Source organism: Chelonia mydas, chromosome 9 (genome assembly GCF_015237465.2).
Source record: "Chelonia mydas isolate rCheMyd1 chromosome 9, rCheMyd1.pri.v2, whole genome shotgun sequence".
NCBI lineage: Eukaryota > Metazoa > Chordata > Testudines > Cheloniidae > Chelonia > Chelonia mydas.
In genome coordinates this window covers 88,806,322-88,824,651 of record NC_057855.1, presented here as the reverse complement: position 1 = coordinate 88,824,651, position 18,330 = coordinate 88,806,322, and the positions used below count along the sequence as shown (strand labels likewise).

Sequence of the window (18,330 nt, the reverse complement as noted above, 5' to 3'; positions counted from 1 at the left end):
CCTTTGTTTCATGCACTGACTCAGGGCTTATGAGTGGGGAGGTATCAGCTACCCCGGATTTCCAAGAGAATATTTACTTAGTTTTCCCAAATTTCTGGGTGGGGACTAGAGACAAAGTTATCCAAAGGAACCCCTAGATAGTTTGAAGCTGGCCCTTTTGGTTGAGACTCCACCACCTGGAAAGGAGGGTGGGAGGAGATTGTTGCTATCAGAAATGTTCACATTATTCGGTGTGGCTAGAGGAGACAGGCAAACCTGCCCCCCTCTTCTCAACTCAGTATAGAACAAATCTCTTTCTCCTCCCTCCCCGAATACTATGCATGAGAGCAGACCACAGAGTTCAGGCAGCTGTCCAATTCAGTTGTAAGCAACGGGCAAGACCAGGAGAACCAAGCTGCAATGCAGCATAAATACCACCCATTCCCCTGACAAAAATCTCAAATCTGATATTCTGCTCAAAGTCAGCCTACACCCCCTCCTCTGCAGTGAAATGCTCTATCCTCTCTAACTCCCCTCCCCCCCTTGAAAATACAGTCTAGTGAAATATTCTCCTCTTTTCTTTGAGAGTTCCTTCTCCCCAGCTCCAGCAACTTCCTGGATTCAAAAGGATCCCCAGAGAAATGATCGGGAGAAGTATTTTAAATGGGAATAAACAATTAATATTCTGTGCAGATGCCTACGCTGTTGTCTATCTATATGGGATCCACGGCCTTGTTTTTCCATAAAATTAGGTTTTGTTCTCATCCTTGTATAAAAATGCAGTTTTTAAAACAATATTAGTGACTCTGCTCTTTGTAGTTTGCTTTTCAGATTCAAAGCGTGATTTGCCGATGCTCCACAAGGCTCTATGGACTCTGGTTTCTCCACAGTAGTTGAGATGTAGAAGGTGCTCATTAAAACAAAACCCCACCTCTTTGGCAGTCTCCAATTGTCAGGTTTTGTTGCTCAGAAGTCTCAGGAAAATAAATTACCATTTCTTCACACAAAGCATGAACTGGCAACACTAATTCTTTTGTCTTTTTGCTAGTACTCTAGATAGTGTTTTATGTTCCATTCTTTTGATGTTATTTTTCTACTTTCCAAGGCTTTTAATTTTAATGAGGATTTTTCTATCAGCCTGCTCCTCTCCTTTTGCTACCTCAAACTTTGAGCTGCCTCTCTCTTATTGCTGGTTTCCTATGTCACACTGTCTTCTATAATGGACTGCAGACCACAGGCCTCTCTTTATACACACCTGAATCCTACGAGCAAGGGGTGGGGTGGGGGTGGGGGAGAAAGAGAAAAGAGCACAACAAACAAAACAAAAACAAAAGCCACCACACACTGACACAGGATGTGTGCTAATTTCAGATCCAAGATCTTCAGCTCTCCTTGGTAGGAGTCATGCAGGATTCTTTGTTCTGTTGCTCGATGAACACTGAATAAGATTTCATTTTTGCCTAATTCAGTGTGCATCTTCAACATCTTAACCAGCCTCTTAAGTCATCTAAATACCACATGACTGAATCCAAACTGTGCTATGGAATTAGATATCATACATCTGTATTTGAAGATCCATGTCACCGTTGCTGCTCTGGGTACAGTCTCTGGACTAAGTTATCGTCCGACAAACTCAGATTCTTTTTCCGGCCATGAACATTTAAGCTAAAATTAGAACCAAGATGTCTTGTGGCTCCAGGAGTGTGCTACTTGCAAGCATGCAGTGACCACACTGAAAATGCAGAGTTACAGGATAAAGAATCACTACAAACTAAATGGGCGTAATAGTGGTAATGATTACTCAGTAACACAAGTGAGCAACAACACATCACGTCGGTGCTCTGAGTGTCGCACTGTCTCCACATCCAGAACTGGATCCGTTTCAAGGGCATGGTGCAAATCTTGAAAGGACTCTCTTAAAGGCCAGGAGTAGGGATTTGGGGATGGGGAGCAAAAGCTTTACAGCCCCTTAATTCTGTGATCTTGCATAGTGCTGGCTGAGCATGTCTTCCATGAGATCACTGAGGGTTTGAGGAAAGAATCTCAGCACTGAACCATTGGTCCATGCAGGTGTTATTTCAAAGTAAGTGTATTGCAACAGGGCTCCCACGTTGATATTGGGCTGGATCCTGGAGCAGATTAGGCCCCTTTTTGGCAGGGAACTCTTCAGCATACGTATTGAGCAAACATGTTCCTCTCATGCTAGTTTATTTTTTCCCTTCCTTGTGGATTTTGAATTGACCTTTACTTGAAAGCAAACAACTTGAGTCTGGTTCTGCTCTCAGTTATACCAGGGCGACCCAACCAACCTGGTTGCAGCTGCTCCTGCATCACAGGGAGCAGAATTTTGCACCTCGAATTTCAGCTCTCAGGCATGACAATTGACGAAGAGTCCTCATTACAGGTGAGTGCAAGCCACAGAGTTCAGACGAAGACCTAGACCCAAACTTCCACAAATTCCAAATTTTCAGACTTCACGCAGGGCCATCTCCGGTCCTCGCCACTAAGCCTTCCCGTCAGTCACTTAACTACCTTTGAAGACTCTAGTTAGTTGCTCTGATTCCTTTAAGGTATTTTAAAAACAAACAAACAAAAAAAGCCATCCTCTACTAGTAGAATACTGCAATCAGTACCTGTGGCAAACACACCCCAGCATGCCCCCTCCTATTGCAGCACCTCTTACCTCAGTTTCTCCCACCTTCTTTGGGCACACTCCAGCCACACCACTTTACAGCATCTAGCCCCTTCTGGGGGCTTCACGTCCTTTATTGAAGTCCAATGAAAATACACACACACAAAAACCCAAACCTTCAGCCTGGCTAGGCTAAGCTGGCTGCCTCTTCCTCACAAGTGCACCTCATTTACTACAGTTTGTCCCCATGCTTGTCTCAGGCTCCTGTCCTTCAACAACCACATTGTCCAGAGACTGACACACTTCCCCCCCTCGCTCAGGGACTCAGACAGGTTACAGCTCCTCAAGGCCCCTGTCTCCAGTCAGGTTGCCAGCTCACCCCTGGAGTAGCCTGTCTGCTCTACTTCCTCCTTCTCAGCCTTCTTTCAGGCTATTTACCAGACCCTCTCCCAGGTCTTGCTTCCCCTGACTTGGCTCACCCAGCTCTGATGGAAAGGCAGGTAGCCCCTGCTCTCCCCACAGCTGGGCTTTATTTCCAATCAGTCCAGGCCCACCTCCAGGTGGAAGCAGGCAGGTTAATTGATCTCTTAAGCCCATAATAACCCTTTCATACCATGTTCACATCACAGTTCTACAGAAATGATAATGCTGCTATGTGGGTATTAGCACCAGACTTTCCATAAGCTACCTCTTCAGTCTTCCAGTCAGGAAGAGGTTCATCCCAAGTTTCAGGCTGGTTTCTAAAGCTCTCTCTGCAGTGCCTTCACCAGGCCCCTTTTTATATTTGATGGCTGCTCAGCTCGGCTGGAAACAGAGGCTCAAGTAGCTCCTGTGAAATACCATGTGCCTAACAGCTCATGCAGAATCCTTAGACTTGCTTCTTCTAGCACTTCCCAGAACATCCCTATCCATTTGCCTGTTTCTGTGACACGCCCTCCTCCTCCACCCCTCAGGGCAGGTCTGCTCATTCAAAGAATAGTCTATTTATCTCCACCAACTTCCAGCCTCAGAGGTCCAGACAGCACATAAGGTCATCTGAGATCCAAAGTTCCTTTTAAGTGAGGATGAGCGAAACAGCCATTCAGTGCCAACTGGCATTGCTTTCGGAGGGAGGTTCATACTAGTAAGAGATTAATAGGAACTGCAACCTTACGGGGGCAGGGTGGGAACCTTTTAATATCCATCTCCTCCACCCCTGCTTCTACTCTCACCACACATGCCCACCCCCATCCCACCCACCCCTACCTTCCTAACAATTTCCACTGCCTGCTGTGAGAATCTCCTTCACTCGCTCAAGGCTAGGATGTGTTTAGGTTGAATGCTCATTTTGAGACCTGTTTGCTCAGCATTTTCTGAAAAATTAGATCCCCTGGGCACCCAAAATCATGTTAGAAAACCTCAGCTCAAGACTCCATCTCTCAGCCCAGATGGATTCTTTCCAATTCCCCAGCCCTCAGGATTCACGAATACAATTCACTGATGCTTCAGGCCCAGTTCTTCGACCACAGGAGAACAGTTACGCCCCCCACACAATCAGCCTCACCACATTCACTTGGATTTTTAACTCTTGAGCAATGCTGGCTCTGATCATACACTCAATATTTGTCTTGCATTAATCACGCTGCCATTAAAAGGCTGTTGCTTGTCCATGACGAGAGCTGCGGTTTGTGACATCCGGAAGAGGTTCTTTGCCTTAGTTACACTGTAAATGTATTTTAAAAAAATGGATTGAATGAGACAATGTAGTCATGACTGTGTTCCTATAAAGGAACAAGTGCTGTTAACATTTCTAATTTACCTCAGGCATAAAATTTAACAGCAACGGTCAAATTTAAACCATTTCTCCGGAACACTAAAAACAGCCCTTGACAGCTCTTTAGGATCTCCCATTCCTTAACCTACCATATGTGACATCGGTGTGAAAAACAGCTCATGCCTCTCAATGGCCCAGTTCTTTCAGAACATGGCTACTTACTTGTATGAAAGCACCAGGAAGCATGAAACCCCATGTACAAGTCGGGATTCACATTTATTTTTGTTTTTTTTATATTAAATTGGTGTTCCTTAGGGCAATACAAAAACCTCTATAGAATAGATGAGATTTCAGTGGGTGTTTTGAGTGTGCCAGGACAGGACTGTAGGACTGGGCCATCTAAATTTATTCCTGGGATCTCTCTGTTAGATGACACTAGGATGGTAGCAGAGGCTATGAGTCAGTATGGGCGCAATCCTGCCACGTGCTGAGCATGCCAGCCCCAGGCATGGAATTGGTCATGTGCTTAATATTAAGCACATGCTTAAGTACTTTGTGGATCAGAATCAGCATGCTCAGCATCTGGCAGAATCAAGCCCTATTGGAGTAGCACACCCATGAGAATTAGAGGCTGCTGAATGCAGACGGACACATTGGAAGTTACCTCTATATTCATTACAGCTAAGTCCCATCTCTTCTCTACCTTGAGGAACGCAACACGCCATGAGTGACTCCACTTCAGCATTGTGCATCTTTACCTAGGGATGACGTACAGAAAAAATTGCAGTGCAAGTGTCTCAGTACTTCCTGCCCCTATCAACAAATTTCAAATGCAAATTGAGTGGCAAGATTAATAATTATTCACACAGGAGGACTCAGGGGATTAGCAATCATTTTAGGAACGTGTCACTTCTTCGTCACTAGTGTGAATCCTTGCAAATGAATAGTACTGTAGATTGCTGCCCTCCCGAGCGCTCTCGATACCTTTTAGTGTTTCTTCCTCACATTGGGAGAGGGGAAGCCTTTCTGAAGGAAAGAGGAAAAATAAGACATTTTACTCTATCAACTTGGGTTGAGGCCGGGACTGTGAATTTTCAGAGACTTGAACAAAAGCTAAGGCAGCATAATTGCTTAAGTAGCTCTTCGGAAATTATCAAGACGAAGGTAGCTCATGCATCCTGAAGGTCGGCCTCCTAGTGCTGGGTTCAGAGTCCATTCACGTCATTGGTCTTTCCGTTGACTCAAATGGGCTTTGGATCATGCCCTTGGTTCTGAGAAGAGTGGATAGACACACTGGTCACATGCTAATGACTCCTTTGCAGAATGATGCTGATCTTCAGACCAAAGGGATATTGTGCATGATACTTCATGATAGAAGAGAAAAGGGGGAAGGGAAGAAGCAAAATAAGGGAGCAGGAAGTAGTTAGGCAGAGAGATTCCTTTACCCAAGTGCCCCCAAGTCTCTGTTATGAAACAAGTGCATTCCTAGTTGAGAGAGGTTTGAGGGAACGCTGTCCATCCTGCAGGCCCTAACTCAAGCAAATAACTCCTTTGGCTTTAGGAGGACTCCTCATAGGAACAAGAGCTATTCATGTGAGCCAGGGCTTGCTGGATTGTGCGTTGATGATTTTAAGATCCCAGGTAATAAGAACAGCCTTCCAACTGCAAAAAGAGTAGATGTGGTTTTGGTCCTACTAAAGCATAAACAATAAAAACCTACAGGATGAGCAAAACTGTTGGATTATACTAAACAGGGAAAGCCCTGAGGGTGTTGATGTGACAATGTTGTGACCTGATGGCTCTCTATTACAGTCTGCATTTACAGCAATGATTGAAAATCATGAACAAAAATAAAAAGATTAACATTCCAAATACTTAAGGACTCCAGTGTTCGTGGCATGAAAATACTAATGTTAATGTGTCTGCCCATTATAGATTCTTGCCTGAGACTTTCCTAAAATATTCTAGCAATAGCCCTGAGCAGTTCTTCTGAACGTGTCAGCAAAACTAATAAAAGAAACCAACCCACCTTGTATTGCAACTAGACACAGTGCTGAGAGCTCATCATACAGACCGGGCTCCATTCACTTCAGTAAGAAATTGAAATGTGATCAAAGTTTGCCATTCTGGCATTTAGGTCTCTTAATTCAACTCCTCGCTCCCCAGTTCTGCTCTTCTCCACTTGTTCCCAGACCCCGTAGCACTTGAAGCTGCAGAAAAGCAGCTAATTGGGGTGGTAGTGGGGGACACATTTATCACTTCCAATGGCTGTGACATTGATTAGACTCCACAGAGCTCCACAAAGAACTACTGTTCTGTCATGTATTCATTTGATTTTCCAGCAATCTGTGAACTTTGCATGTCCAAGCTATACCCCTTTTCCCCAGCTGTCACGAGTTATAGAGACGTGCTCGTCCTCTGTCACCACTTTTAAATTTGAACCCAACCGTTTTATAGACATTGAAACTGAAATATATGATTGTGGGAGGAACATTACGGTTGCAGGCCAAGCACTCCTGGTTTACGAGATCAACAAAATGCACCCATTAATTTACAGCCTTGTGTTCAGAGTGGAAGCTATTAATATTCTACATACATTTACTGCTGCAAAATGTGGCTTAATCAATACAGTACCTCAGGCAACGTGAACTTCTGTAGGCAATGTAAAAGGAGGATTATCAGACCCAGAGATTTTAAAGACCACTGATGGGATTTAACTGCTTGGCAGGCCAAAGGTATTTAGAAACTAGCCACAGCATACTGAGGGTGAGAGCTAGTCTACATTATACCAGCAACTCTGCTAACTATATCAGTTAGGGGATGTGACTTCTTACCAGTCTAGTTATATGGTATAAGCCAGGGGTCGGCAACCTTTCAGAAGTGGTGTGCAGAGTCTTCATTTATTCACTTTAATTTAAGGTTCCGCGTGCCAATAATACATTTTAACGTTTTTTAGAAGGTCTCTCTCTATAAGTCTATATATTATATAACTTAACTATTGTCGTATGTAAACAAGGTTTTCAAAATGTTTAAGAAGCTTCATTTAAAATTAAATTAAAATGCTGATCTTACACCGCCGGCCCGCTCAGCCCACTGCCGGCCTGGGGTTCTGTTCACCTAGGCCGGCAGTGGGCTGAGCGGGGCCGACGGCCGGGACCCCAGACCGGCAGCGGGCTGAGCGCCTCAGCCCTCTGCCACTAAGCCCGCTGCCGGTCTGGGGTTCCGTCTGCCGGCTCCTCCCAGCCAGGGTCCCGGCTGCCGGCCCTGCTCAGCCCGCTGCCGGTCTGCAGTCCCAGCCCTGTCCACACAGAGTAGGTACCTACCTTCTCCCTGGTTCTAGCCCATTCTCTTCCTCTCTCTCTGCACTGAGCTGAGGGTGGGAGTGCACTGAGCACAGGGCTGGGGGTGAAGGAGCAGGCTGGGGGTTGGGGTGTAGGGTCTGGCCAGGAGCTAGAATGAGGGAGGGGACTCAGAGTTGGGGCAGGAGTCAGGGATGGGGGCTGGGGGTGCGTGAGGAGGGTGCAGGAGTCAGGGCAGGGGGCAGGGAATGTGTGGGGAGTGCCAGAGTCAGGGCTGGGGTTGTGGGGGGGAGTCAGCGCATGGGGCTGGGGTGTGTGGGGGTGCAGGGGTGAGGGCAGAGGGCTGGGTGTGTGTGAGGAGGGTTCAGGGGTCAGGGCAGAGGGGGCGTGAGCGGGACAGGGCAGAGGGCTGGGGGGGGCGTGAGGGGGGTGAAGGAGTCAGGGCACAGGGCTGGGGGGGCATGAGGGAGGTGCAGGGCTCAGGGCAGAGGGCTGGGGGTGTGGGCTGGGGTCATGGGGGTGCTCCCAGCCCCCTGCCCTGAGCGGCTCATGGCAGGGGACTGGAGGGGATATGCCCTGATTCCACCCCCTTCCCCAAGGTCCCCGGAGCAGAGAGCACGAGTGCGCTGCGGCTCTGCTTTTCCCTCTCCCTCTCTGTAGCAAGGGCCATCAGCTGATCGGCCGCAGGGAGGGGGAGAAGGAGGGGCAGGAACCCAGCACGCTGGGGGAAGAGGTGAGGGGAGGGGGAAGCTTGCCTGCCCTGCAAGGAGAGAGCGGGGGGCAGAAAAGAGCGGGCCAGGCCAGGCAGGACCTGTCCCCGGTCCGGCAGACAGCAGCGTGCCATTATTAAAAATTGGCTCACGTGCGGTGTTTGGCACGCGTGCCATAGGTTGCCGACCCCTGGTATAAACCCTAGTGTGGAGGTAGTTTCACTGTATAAAGTCACCTGATACTGGTATATCTTATTTCAGTTCCCAAACCAGAATAGAATATACCAGTATAATTGTAGTCACATGGCAGGGGGTCAGGTGAAGAGAGAGAGAGAGAGAGTGTGTGTAGGTGAAACAGCAAGAGTGTTTAGTGTAGACAAGCTCTTGGAGAATCATCCTAGGAAAGCAGACTTCGCAAGCCCCAAGAGCCACCTATGGGCCATATTCTACACCCATACTGGCCCATCTCCCCATACAGAAGCAGAGGAGTTCTGCTCAAGATGACTGGCTGTGTGACTTCGTGGGGGGCAGGGAGGAGGAAGAAGAGGTATCCAGATAAGAATTCTTAGAAGTTAGTGTTATCATGGCCTGGCACTTTTGAAAGCCCACAGCTTTTGTCCTAAATTGGTCCCCTTGCAGCCAGTGACCCGTTGAAGCCATAGACTTCAATGGGAGCAGAGGTAGGTCCATGCCAATCACTTTTGAAAATCCTACCCGTGGCCCAAAGTTCTCTCTGCTAGAATTTCAGAAACCAAAGGGAGCAGAATTTTCACATTAAAGGGACATATCCAGGGACAAGTCCCTGGTCTGGAGCAGAACCTTCCACATCCAAGGCCAATATCTTACTTCCCAGCCGAGAGAGTGACAGAGTGTCTCCAAAATCGTTCCCAGTGAAAACTCTGTCAAAATCAATAGGTCTCCATGAAACATTTCAGGTTTAACGAGACAATATATTCCAATGAAAAAAATTGTCAAAAAGGTTCTGACCAGCCTCCAGGCCCTCCGCATGGAGGTACTGGATGAAGAGTCCCCTACACGTCCCCCGGAGGAACGTGCCCTTCCAGTCTCCTTCACAGCCCCCAAACTGCCCTCTCTCTTGTAGGGAGGAATAGCAGGAAATACCATCAGGAAACCACTACAGAGTTTCCCCTATCTCCCTCTCATTGACTTTGCCACAGAAAAATATAACCTGGCCTTTGGTCTTGATGCAAACAAGGCCTCCAGAGACTTCAGTGGGCATTTCACCTGAGGCAATTAATGCTTAGGAAAACACTGGAGGTGAAGCCCTGACACTGCTGGGGTCAATGAAAAGATTTCCATCAATTTCAATGGGGACAGGATTTCTCTGTCAGTTCTTAAAGAAAGTGACAGTCTATTTTTTTAAATGGACCAGCCTGAAAAGCAAGTGCCATCAAACTGCTTCCTTATATCACCATACAGACAATTCAAATCCTTACTTTCCCTCGCAGCTCTAAAAAGACTTCCTGATAAACAGCTTAATGTAAAGTCGCATTGTCTGAAGAGGGCTTAGAAACAATACTGGGTATGGTTGCTCTTAAAGACTTATAGCAGTTCATGATTTAGCATCCCTTGATATTTCAAATTCAGCCTCAGTTTGAAGTGAGATTACTCAGAGCTCAAATGTACTAGAGTGTGAGTAAATCCCATACATTATAGATGCTTTATTTGTACTACGCTCAGTAATGCCCAGCTCAGAAGTAATTATGTGCTGTTCACATGGAGTTTTGTACTCAGGATGGGTTTAGCTAAGTCTTCCCTGAACAGAATCTATTGTTCACGAACCACCTTTTCTATGTCCACATGTGAAGTGCACAGGCAAATAGACATGGAGGAGAAGAGGGGGTTTAGCAACAATTATGCTCCATTTGGGCAAGATGTACCTAAGCTCTTCTCAATGGCACAGGCAAAAGGATGTTCCTACAGGGCTTTCCCTCGGATCTATTCTTGGACTGATCCCACTTCCTGTAGGGAATCGGGCATTTCAGGCTGGAATTTTTACTGGAGCTGCCACAAGCACTTGCATGAGCGTCAGGAAAGAAGAGGATTCACACAGTAGCTTGCAGGAATCAGACTAAGGGTGTGTCTACGCTGTGAGGAGTGATTGTAGCACAGATAGCCCAGGTTTGCCTAACTTTCATCTAGCCAACACACGGAACAGTGGCAGCATAGACATGGCAGCTCAGGCTTCAGCCCAGGCTAGCAACCACAGTACATACCCCCAGGGTCCCAGCACACTTCTACTCTGGTTGCAAGCATATGCTGAAGCCTGTGCCGCCAAGTCTCCGCGACTATTACCACCCATGCTCGCTAGATTAAAGCAAAGGCTGGTGTACCTACTGTTAGAATATAGATAGTCAGGCCTGTCTGTAAAGGCCTATAATTAAAAATTTAGGTGAATTCTTATCACTTAGCTAATTACAGGGGTATAAAAACAAACAGTCAAAATCACAGTCTGCCTGTGTATGGGCCTTCTCTCACCGTGACACCTGAGGCCTTGTGCTTTAGCTAAGCAAAAACAGAAGCGGCAGGGGCAGCCATAAGCTGGGAAGCGAAGGGTCACATCCTCGCATTCCAAACCAGTCACACTGAAATCAGGTAAGCTTAGGCTGTTAAGAAGGCAATCCAATCTAACACCTCCAGATAAAGAAACAGATTTTAAGATGTTTAAAGAAACCTTAGTTGGATAGCTTTCTGTCTTATCAATAGTTGTGGTTGTGAAATCCTCATTTCTTTCTTGTTTTGTCTTTATGGTCCCCACTTCTCTATTGTTAATCTGTATGGTCTCTGTCTGGTTCTTTAATTGTTCCGTCTGCTGTATAATTAATTTTTCAGGGATACGTTAATTAGGGTAGTGGGAAATAATTGGTTAGAGAATTATGTTAAAATATGTTAGGATTGGTTAGTTAAATTTCAGTAAAATGATTGGATAAGGTATAGCTGAGAATATGACTATATAAACTGGGGTCAAACAGGAAGTCGGAAAATTGGAATCATGCTTGCTGGAAATTAACCCCAATAAACATCACACTGCGCTTCGGACTTCTGGTCTTTTGCTGCTTGCTGTCTGCGTGACGAGAACCTGGGAAGCGGGAGGGTGAAGGGAAAGCCCTCGAACACCTTCAATCACACCTTTGCTTGCAGAGTGGACATTCCTAAAGAGCCACGTCCTGGCATTAAACCACTGGCCATGCTAAAGCAGCGTAAGTGACTTGGCTAGAATTCTTTCCCCGGCAACCTGGGCTGCAGAAGCCCCACTATCCTGACCCTCTCTGGCTCCTGTGCCAATGCAGCCCCACCCTCACCCACTCCTTCCTGCTCCTTTATGGGTGCCCAACGCCCGCGCTCTACATTACGATTACGACTGCCCCTCATATACGAGGGAGGTTCCTTGTGCCGCTTCCCCCACCTGCCCTCTCAGGCATTGGCACCTTCAAACCAGAATTTCTAAGCCCAGATGAGATGGAACCTTGTTCATCGCTTGCCAAGACCCTTGTTCTTAGCTACAGTGCAGCAGCACAGAGTCAAGCCCATCTTGTTCTGCTGCACACAATAAGATAGAAACGCTGCTGCCGGAAGCTTGCACTGGAATATACCCTAGAGACGAATCAATTTATTTGAGCATAAGCTTTCGTGAGCTACAGCTCACTTCATCGGATGCATACTGTGGAAAGTACAGATCTTTTTATACACACAAACCATGAAAAAATGGGTGTCTACCACTACAAAAGGTTTTCTTTCCCCCCACACCCCACTCTCCTGCTGGTAATAGCTTATCTAAAGTGATCACTCTCCTTACAACGTGTATGATAAAATCAAGTTGGGCCATTTCCAGCAGAAATCCAGGTTTTCTCCCCACCCCCACCCCCCACCAACCCACTCTCCTGTTGGTAATAGCTTATCTGAAGTGATCACTCTCCTTACAATGTGTATGCAAGGTAACCTATTTCCCCTTGTTTTTTCCTCCCCCCCCCCCGCCCCCAGACGTTCTTGTTAAACCCTGGATTTGTGCTGGAAATGGCCCACCTTGATTATCATACACATTGTGAGTTCCTAGATTCCTTTGATTTACTGTACCCAGGGAGACCTTTGGGCCCAACCCTGCACTACTGTTTCGCATCACGCATCCCTGGGCCCATCACAAGGTCAGCATTTTGCACAAATGCAAATAACTCCGAATGATTCAAGGCAAAGAAGAATGAGGCTGCTCACTCTCAGCTGTGCTCACTTACAGACCACACCGTCACGGCACTGCACCTATTAAAGTTCTGTGCCCACCCACATCTATAGGCCTCTCCCCCCAGACTAAGGGGAGGAGCCACCAGACCCTGCCTCGCAGCCAGCTGAGGCCTGGCCTGGGGAGGGGAATCGATCTAAGTTACACAACTTCAGCTACGCAAGTTACGCAACTTCAGTGAATAACGTAGCTGAAGTCGACGTACTTAGATCTACTTACCCCGGTGTCTTCACTGCAGTAGGTCGACTGCAGATGCTCCCCCATCGACTCCACCTGTACTTCTCGCTCCAGTTGAGTACCGGAGTCGACAGGAGAGCGCTCGGCAGTTGATTTATCGTGTCTTCACGAGACACGATAAATCAACCCCCGCTGGTAAATAGACATGCCCTCAGATGGTGAATGGGGCAGGGGACCAGGGAGGCTCACGGGACAGAGGCCAAATGGTAAGATCCCAAGGGCTGACCTGAGGAGTGGGTGGGGGAGCACCCTTCTGCACGATCCATTCAAGAAAAATGCAAGAGGTGGGTGGTAGGGCTGCCCTCACCTCCTGGAGCCCGTGATGGGGGACATGAGGGATACAGAGCCCCATGTGCCAGCCGAGTGCCACAGGGTCCCCCCAGTCCCCCCAATTGTAATCCAGGAGGTCTCCAAGCCTGGTGGCACCAGCCTCTGGTGCACTGAGGGGGACTCTGCCGCCTGCATACCAAGATGGGGGTTGTATAGCAGAGACTCTGCAGGAGGTTCTCCCCTTCAGTGGCTACCTAGTCGCCAAGACTAGCTTCCAGGCCCTGAGGAGGTCAAGGTGCTGCAGTTGCAGGAGCAAGCCCAGACACATCAGAACAACATCATCATACAAGAACAGTTATAGGTCTCAACATGCTACCTGCTCTTATTGCTTTTCCTTTCTGGAAATTGACCGGAAAAGCTAAAGGGCTTTCAATATATACACACACACATTACCTTCCACTCAATATCCTTATTTAAAAGGATTTCTTTAGCTGCTGGCTTAGACCACCAATAACAGCTAGAAAGGATCTCACTTGGAGCGTAGGGCTGGTCTCTCCTTGCTCATTTGTACATGACAGTCTCACTTTCTCCTTAATGAGAGCTAGGTGCAAGCTGCAGCCTCGCAACAGGGAGGGACTCAGAGAAGCAGAGAAATCAGCCTGGAGACTACGGCTCCTCCTGTGCACAGAGAAGCCAGTCTGGAAGGGGAGGGGATAGGAGATAAGTAAAACTCCCAAGGAGTTACTCCTACCCAGGGCTCCACTGATTTTCTACCCACTAGCATCCCACCCGGGACCTTCCAGTTCCGAAAAGGTAGAAAAATGCAGAAGAGAGACTATTTTTGTTCACTTACAAGTAACTTCTCTCTGTCTCCTTAACCTCTCTCCAGCCAGACACTTGTTTTATGCAGGTTTAGCTCAGTCAGATTAGATAGCCCAAAATCTAGATAATACCGGAAACCTCAGCACCCCCGAGCTTCCCCACAGCTAACTTTGGAGAAGAACTTGACTCCTTGCAAGCCAACATCTTCCCAACTTCACCCCCTGCCTCAGGTCTGGCATTAGCCAAGTTAGTCACACCAGTCAGCAGAAGCCTTCTCCCAGGCTTAGCTGCTCCTATAGTTCCTATCTCAGGTCTGCTCAGCCCACCCACTAGACCCTCTCAAGAGAGTGCCCCTCCCTACTTCCTTTATTTCCAGGTAGAGAAACGAGCCACCTGCTTTCAAGTTTCAGGTGTTTCAAGACGATACTGCTAGCCTATTACACCCACATTTTATCATTGCTTATAAATTAAAGTCCCTTTCAAAGTGCTTATAGTGACAGTGCTCCTGTGAACACACACATACAGGGCCTGATCCAAAGCCAAAGAACTTCAATGGGAGCCTTTCCATGGGTTTCCAGGGTGCCTTTATTGTCCTTTCCTCGCTCCTTCACTCTTAGAACCTTGTCTTGCATTCCAGTGAGTTCAGATCGAGCGTTGGGTTTCCAAGGAACGCAGCCTCAGAGTTGAGAAGGAAAGCCACAGCATAACGCACCCAGTGCATGCCAATCGCTCCTACAAAGGAATTCCGTGCACCTTAATTTTTTAAGACGCTAAGAGCAAACAGGACAATTTGATGCCGCAAAGCAGAACTGAAAGAATGAGTTCCCCTTAGAAAGCATTGGAAGTCAAGGTTTTCCTAGACATTGTAACATGAGGTATCAGTTCTGGCCCACTGAACACTTGTTAGGTTAGCCCACACAATACACAGAGATTTTATGTTTTAGGATTTACCCATTGAAACACAGTGATTTCTAGGCTTTCTATTGGCCAGATATCCTACTTCACATCATCAAATGGGGTCCCTATTGGAAGCATCAATAGTGACGGGCCGCATCAGCCACATGAACGTAGGGCCCGATGCAAAGCCTATTGAATTCAATGGGAGTCTTTTCAACGACTTCAACAGGCTTTGGATTACGCCCCAGTGAAGAAGCACCGACAGGTGTTAGCCCACCTGATTAGTGATTTTGGGTGGCCCAGTTTCCACATACACACTGGAGACAGCTTAAAGGAGCCTGATTTCCAGAAGGTTGGGGGGTCAACGTTCTGAAAGCCAGGCCCCTTTAAGGCATCTCCAATGGCACCCTCTCCCCCCAAAATCACTGCTCACTTTTGAAAACCCTGGCTAAGTCTTCTTTGCCTGTTTATTTAGCACCATAACTGTGCTAAATAACTAGCCTCTCAGTAGTTATTTAGGCTTCCCTTGGAGATATGAATGTTCTTAAGTGTTTCTTTCACTAAGGGGCCTGATCCTGAAAGGTTCCGTGTACCTGCAGCTCCCATACCTACCAGGATTAGATCCTTTGCTGTTATAACTAACTGAGGGGAGGGAGGTTATTTTAAGCCACCCACCCTCTGGTCTTCAAACCATGATTTGTGGACTTCAATAGCTCAGACATAGGTGAGAGGTTTTTCGCAGGAGTGGGTGGGTGAGATTCTGTGGCCTGCACTGTGCAGGAGGTCAGACTAGATGATCATAATGGTCCCTTCTGACCTTAATGTCTATGAGTCTATGATCCATCTTGACTCCACAAGCCACTTGCAGAAAGAATGAACTGATCTGTGTGGTCACCAGCAGCTGCCTTTAAAGCGCAGCTCAAGCCCTGCAGCCCTTCTTGGAGGATCCAGAAGGAAGTGGGAGAACTGTAACTAACCCAGAATAGAAAGCGCAGGCGTTGAGCAGAGACTCTGTTTTTTTAATTGAAATAACGGCGCTCTAGAGGGATGGCCATGTGCTACGTGGGGCAGGGATCTATTTATAGGGGAGATGCCAGGAGATTCCCCACCCGCCTAAACCGCCTGTTTCCTCGAGTGTTCAATAACTTCCCAGCTGGTGAACGTTTTCCTTTCTGGGGTTTGCAGCAGCATTTGATTAACATATTGCCATGCACTATTTCCCTTGGGCAGCAGCTTCCGGGCTTGTGGTGCCGCTACCTAAGTCACTAGGGATACAGTAATGGATCAGGGCCCTGAGCCAAAGCCCATTGAAGTCAATGCAAAAATTCATTGATTACAGTGGGCTTTGGATCAGGCCCCAGATGAACATCACTAGAGGACATGGTAAAGATGCCTCCAATATACAATATATAAACAGGCACATATCCTCTGCCCCATACGTAATACGCACATTTATAACATCTCACATGAAACATACATTCCATTTTCTTTGTGCTATTCTTACAAAGGAAAACCAGAGGGGGAAAAGAAGGAACAAGGGGAAAAGCCAGCATAACAGAGGTGCCTTTTTCCAGACACTTTCCCCCTCTCTTTCAGCCTCACAGACAGACTTTAGAACAAACTTTGCTGAGAGCCCATCTCCAGTCATGCCCCTAATCAATGGCATTATCTAAGGCAGAAATCAATGTTCTTCAATCCTCAGAGCCGCAGATTTATTGGCAGCATCAGTCACCAGTTTACTAACTTCACTATTCAATTCTCCCCACTTTTTTTTTTTTTTGGGGTGGGGGGGGGAGAAAAGATTAGTGTGGATCACAGGAGAGCAAATCACAAGTGTCCACAAGGGGGTTGTTTTTCGTGCTTTGGGTTTGACTTGCTGGTCCACATATGGCGGGGGGGGGGGGGGCGGGAGGGGGAGAAGAACTTTTCCTCTCTCTTTTTGGAAGGTTTAGATCAGCATTAATAGCCTCGACAGCAGTGGGGGGGAACAGTCCCTCCCTTAAGTGACAGAGGCAAACCAAAGCCATTATTGTGAGCAGTGAGAGGTCTTTTTAAAATTAAAAGGCTTCTAAAGCAATTTTGCAGCGGCGGGGGGGGGGGGGGGAGGGGGGAGATGCATTATCCCCTTAGAAACAAAACGACTCCGGCCACCTGCTCCCAAAGTTTGAAGGGACCGTTTCACTAATGCGGGGGGGGGGGGGGGGAACGATTCAAAAGAGGCTCTCCCCCCCAAAAAAACAACAACAACAACCCCATGCAACTGTGGAGAGGCCAGGACACCCCAGCATAAGTGCATGCAGCTTACCTACTTCTGCACAGCGCAGCAAGGAGTTAGCCAGGGAGCTCACGAGTTCAATTCCATGCCCGGGAGGTTTTGGTTCCCCTTCTAACAAGCCGAAATCACTCCAGGCGCCCACCCCGGAGGAAACCGCGCCTACCCCCCACCCCCCCAAGCTCGCTCGAGAAAGTCCTTGGCTTGGCGCCGGAGGGCAGCTTCCTGCACCAGCCAGGGCCAGGGCAGGACCTGCTGAAGAACTTCCCCAGCCCCAGCAAATGCCTGGCGTTGCGGCTTCCCCTTGATTTCACGCCAGCCAGCGGGGCTGCTGGTTACACGGTCCTGGCGCGGGCTGCGGCCGGGGCTCGGGTTAGCAGCGCGTCCGGCAGGCGCCTTGTCCCCTCGACAGCCGCAAACCCAGCGGGGCAGCTTCCCCTTCGGAGAGAGAGAGGGATTCAGACGGGGCGGGCGGCTGGTTCCCTAGTTAAGCGAGTGCAGCCATCGCCCAGAGGCAGGACCCCGCCGTCCGGGCTGGGGGCGTTTACACTGGGAAGCGTTTACACGGCCCTGCCCGGACTTGCTGCCAGAAACCACCGAGCCGGAGAGCGGCTCTCCTGGGTGGCTCTGTTCCCATCGCACTCCTGGATCCCCCCCAAGAGCGACTCCAGCCCCACTCACCCCTACCCTGGCCGTGCCATCTCTCCAGCCAGCCGCCTGCCCAGGGGAAGAGGCAGAAGCCAAGTCACCCCGCGGTGCCTCGGCTGCCCCCTTGGATCTGGGAGTTCAGGTGAGGAGCGAGAGGCGTCCAGCCCAGCAATCCTGGGTTTAAACAGCAAAAGTGTCACTTCACTTACTTGCCTTTCTGGGCTCGGGAAGTGCGAGGCTGCAGCGCCGTCTAGCGGCCCAGGGAGAGATCGCCCGCTTCTGGACCTGGAGTCAGGCTCAGCTGAGGTCGCCGCTTCCCCTACCCTCCCCATTGGGTGCCATGTAATCTTGCAAGCCTGCTCTTCACTCAGCATTAAAGCCCTTGCGTGTTAAATAAACACCGGAGTGGCCGCAGCGTTTCCCTTTTTGCAGGAGGGGAGCAGCCTCTTTCACCCCTGCAATGGTTGGAAAACCAGGGCTTCCCTTCCAGTCAGGTCTGGCAGGGTCACTGGCTTTGGGTTGTTCATTTCAGGATGAGCCTCCCTAGGCATCAAAC

The 18,330-nt window shown here is 48.4% G+C and overlaps 1 protein-coding gene across 4 annotated transcripts in view; it reads right to left on the bottom strand.

Annotated features, from left to right (window-relative positions):
- The window catches only part of IL1RAPL2 (interleukin 1 receptor accessory protein like 2), a 544,020-nt gene extending 526,029 nt beyond the window's left edge, over positions 1–17,991 (bottom strand). For 2 of the 4 annotated variants that reach the window (XM_043522684.1, XM_037909236.2), the window contains exon 1: positions 17,814–17,971. The gene's annotated coding sequence lies outside the window, so the exon portion shown is untranslated. Of the gene's footprint in view, positions 1–17,163; positions 17,565–17,807 lie in introns of all 4 variants that reach the window. The other 2 variants (XM_043522683.1, XM_037909234.2) reach the window with 2 other exon arrangements.
- Positions 17,992–18,330: the final 339 nt, after the last annotated feature.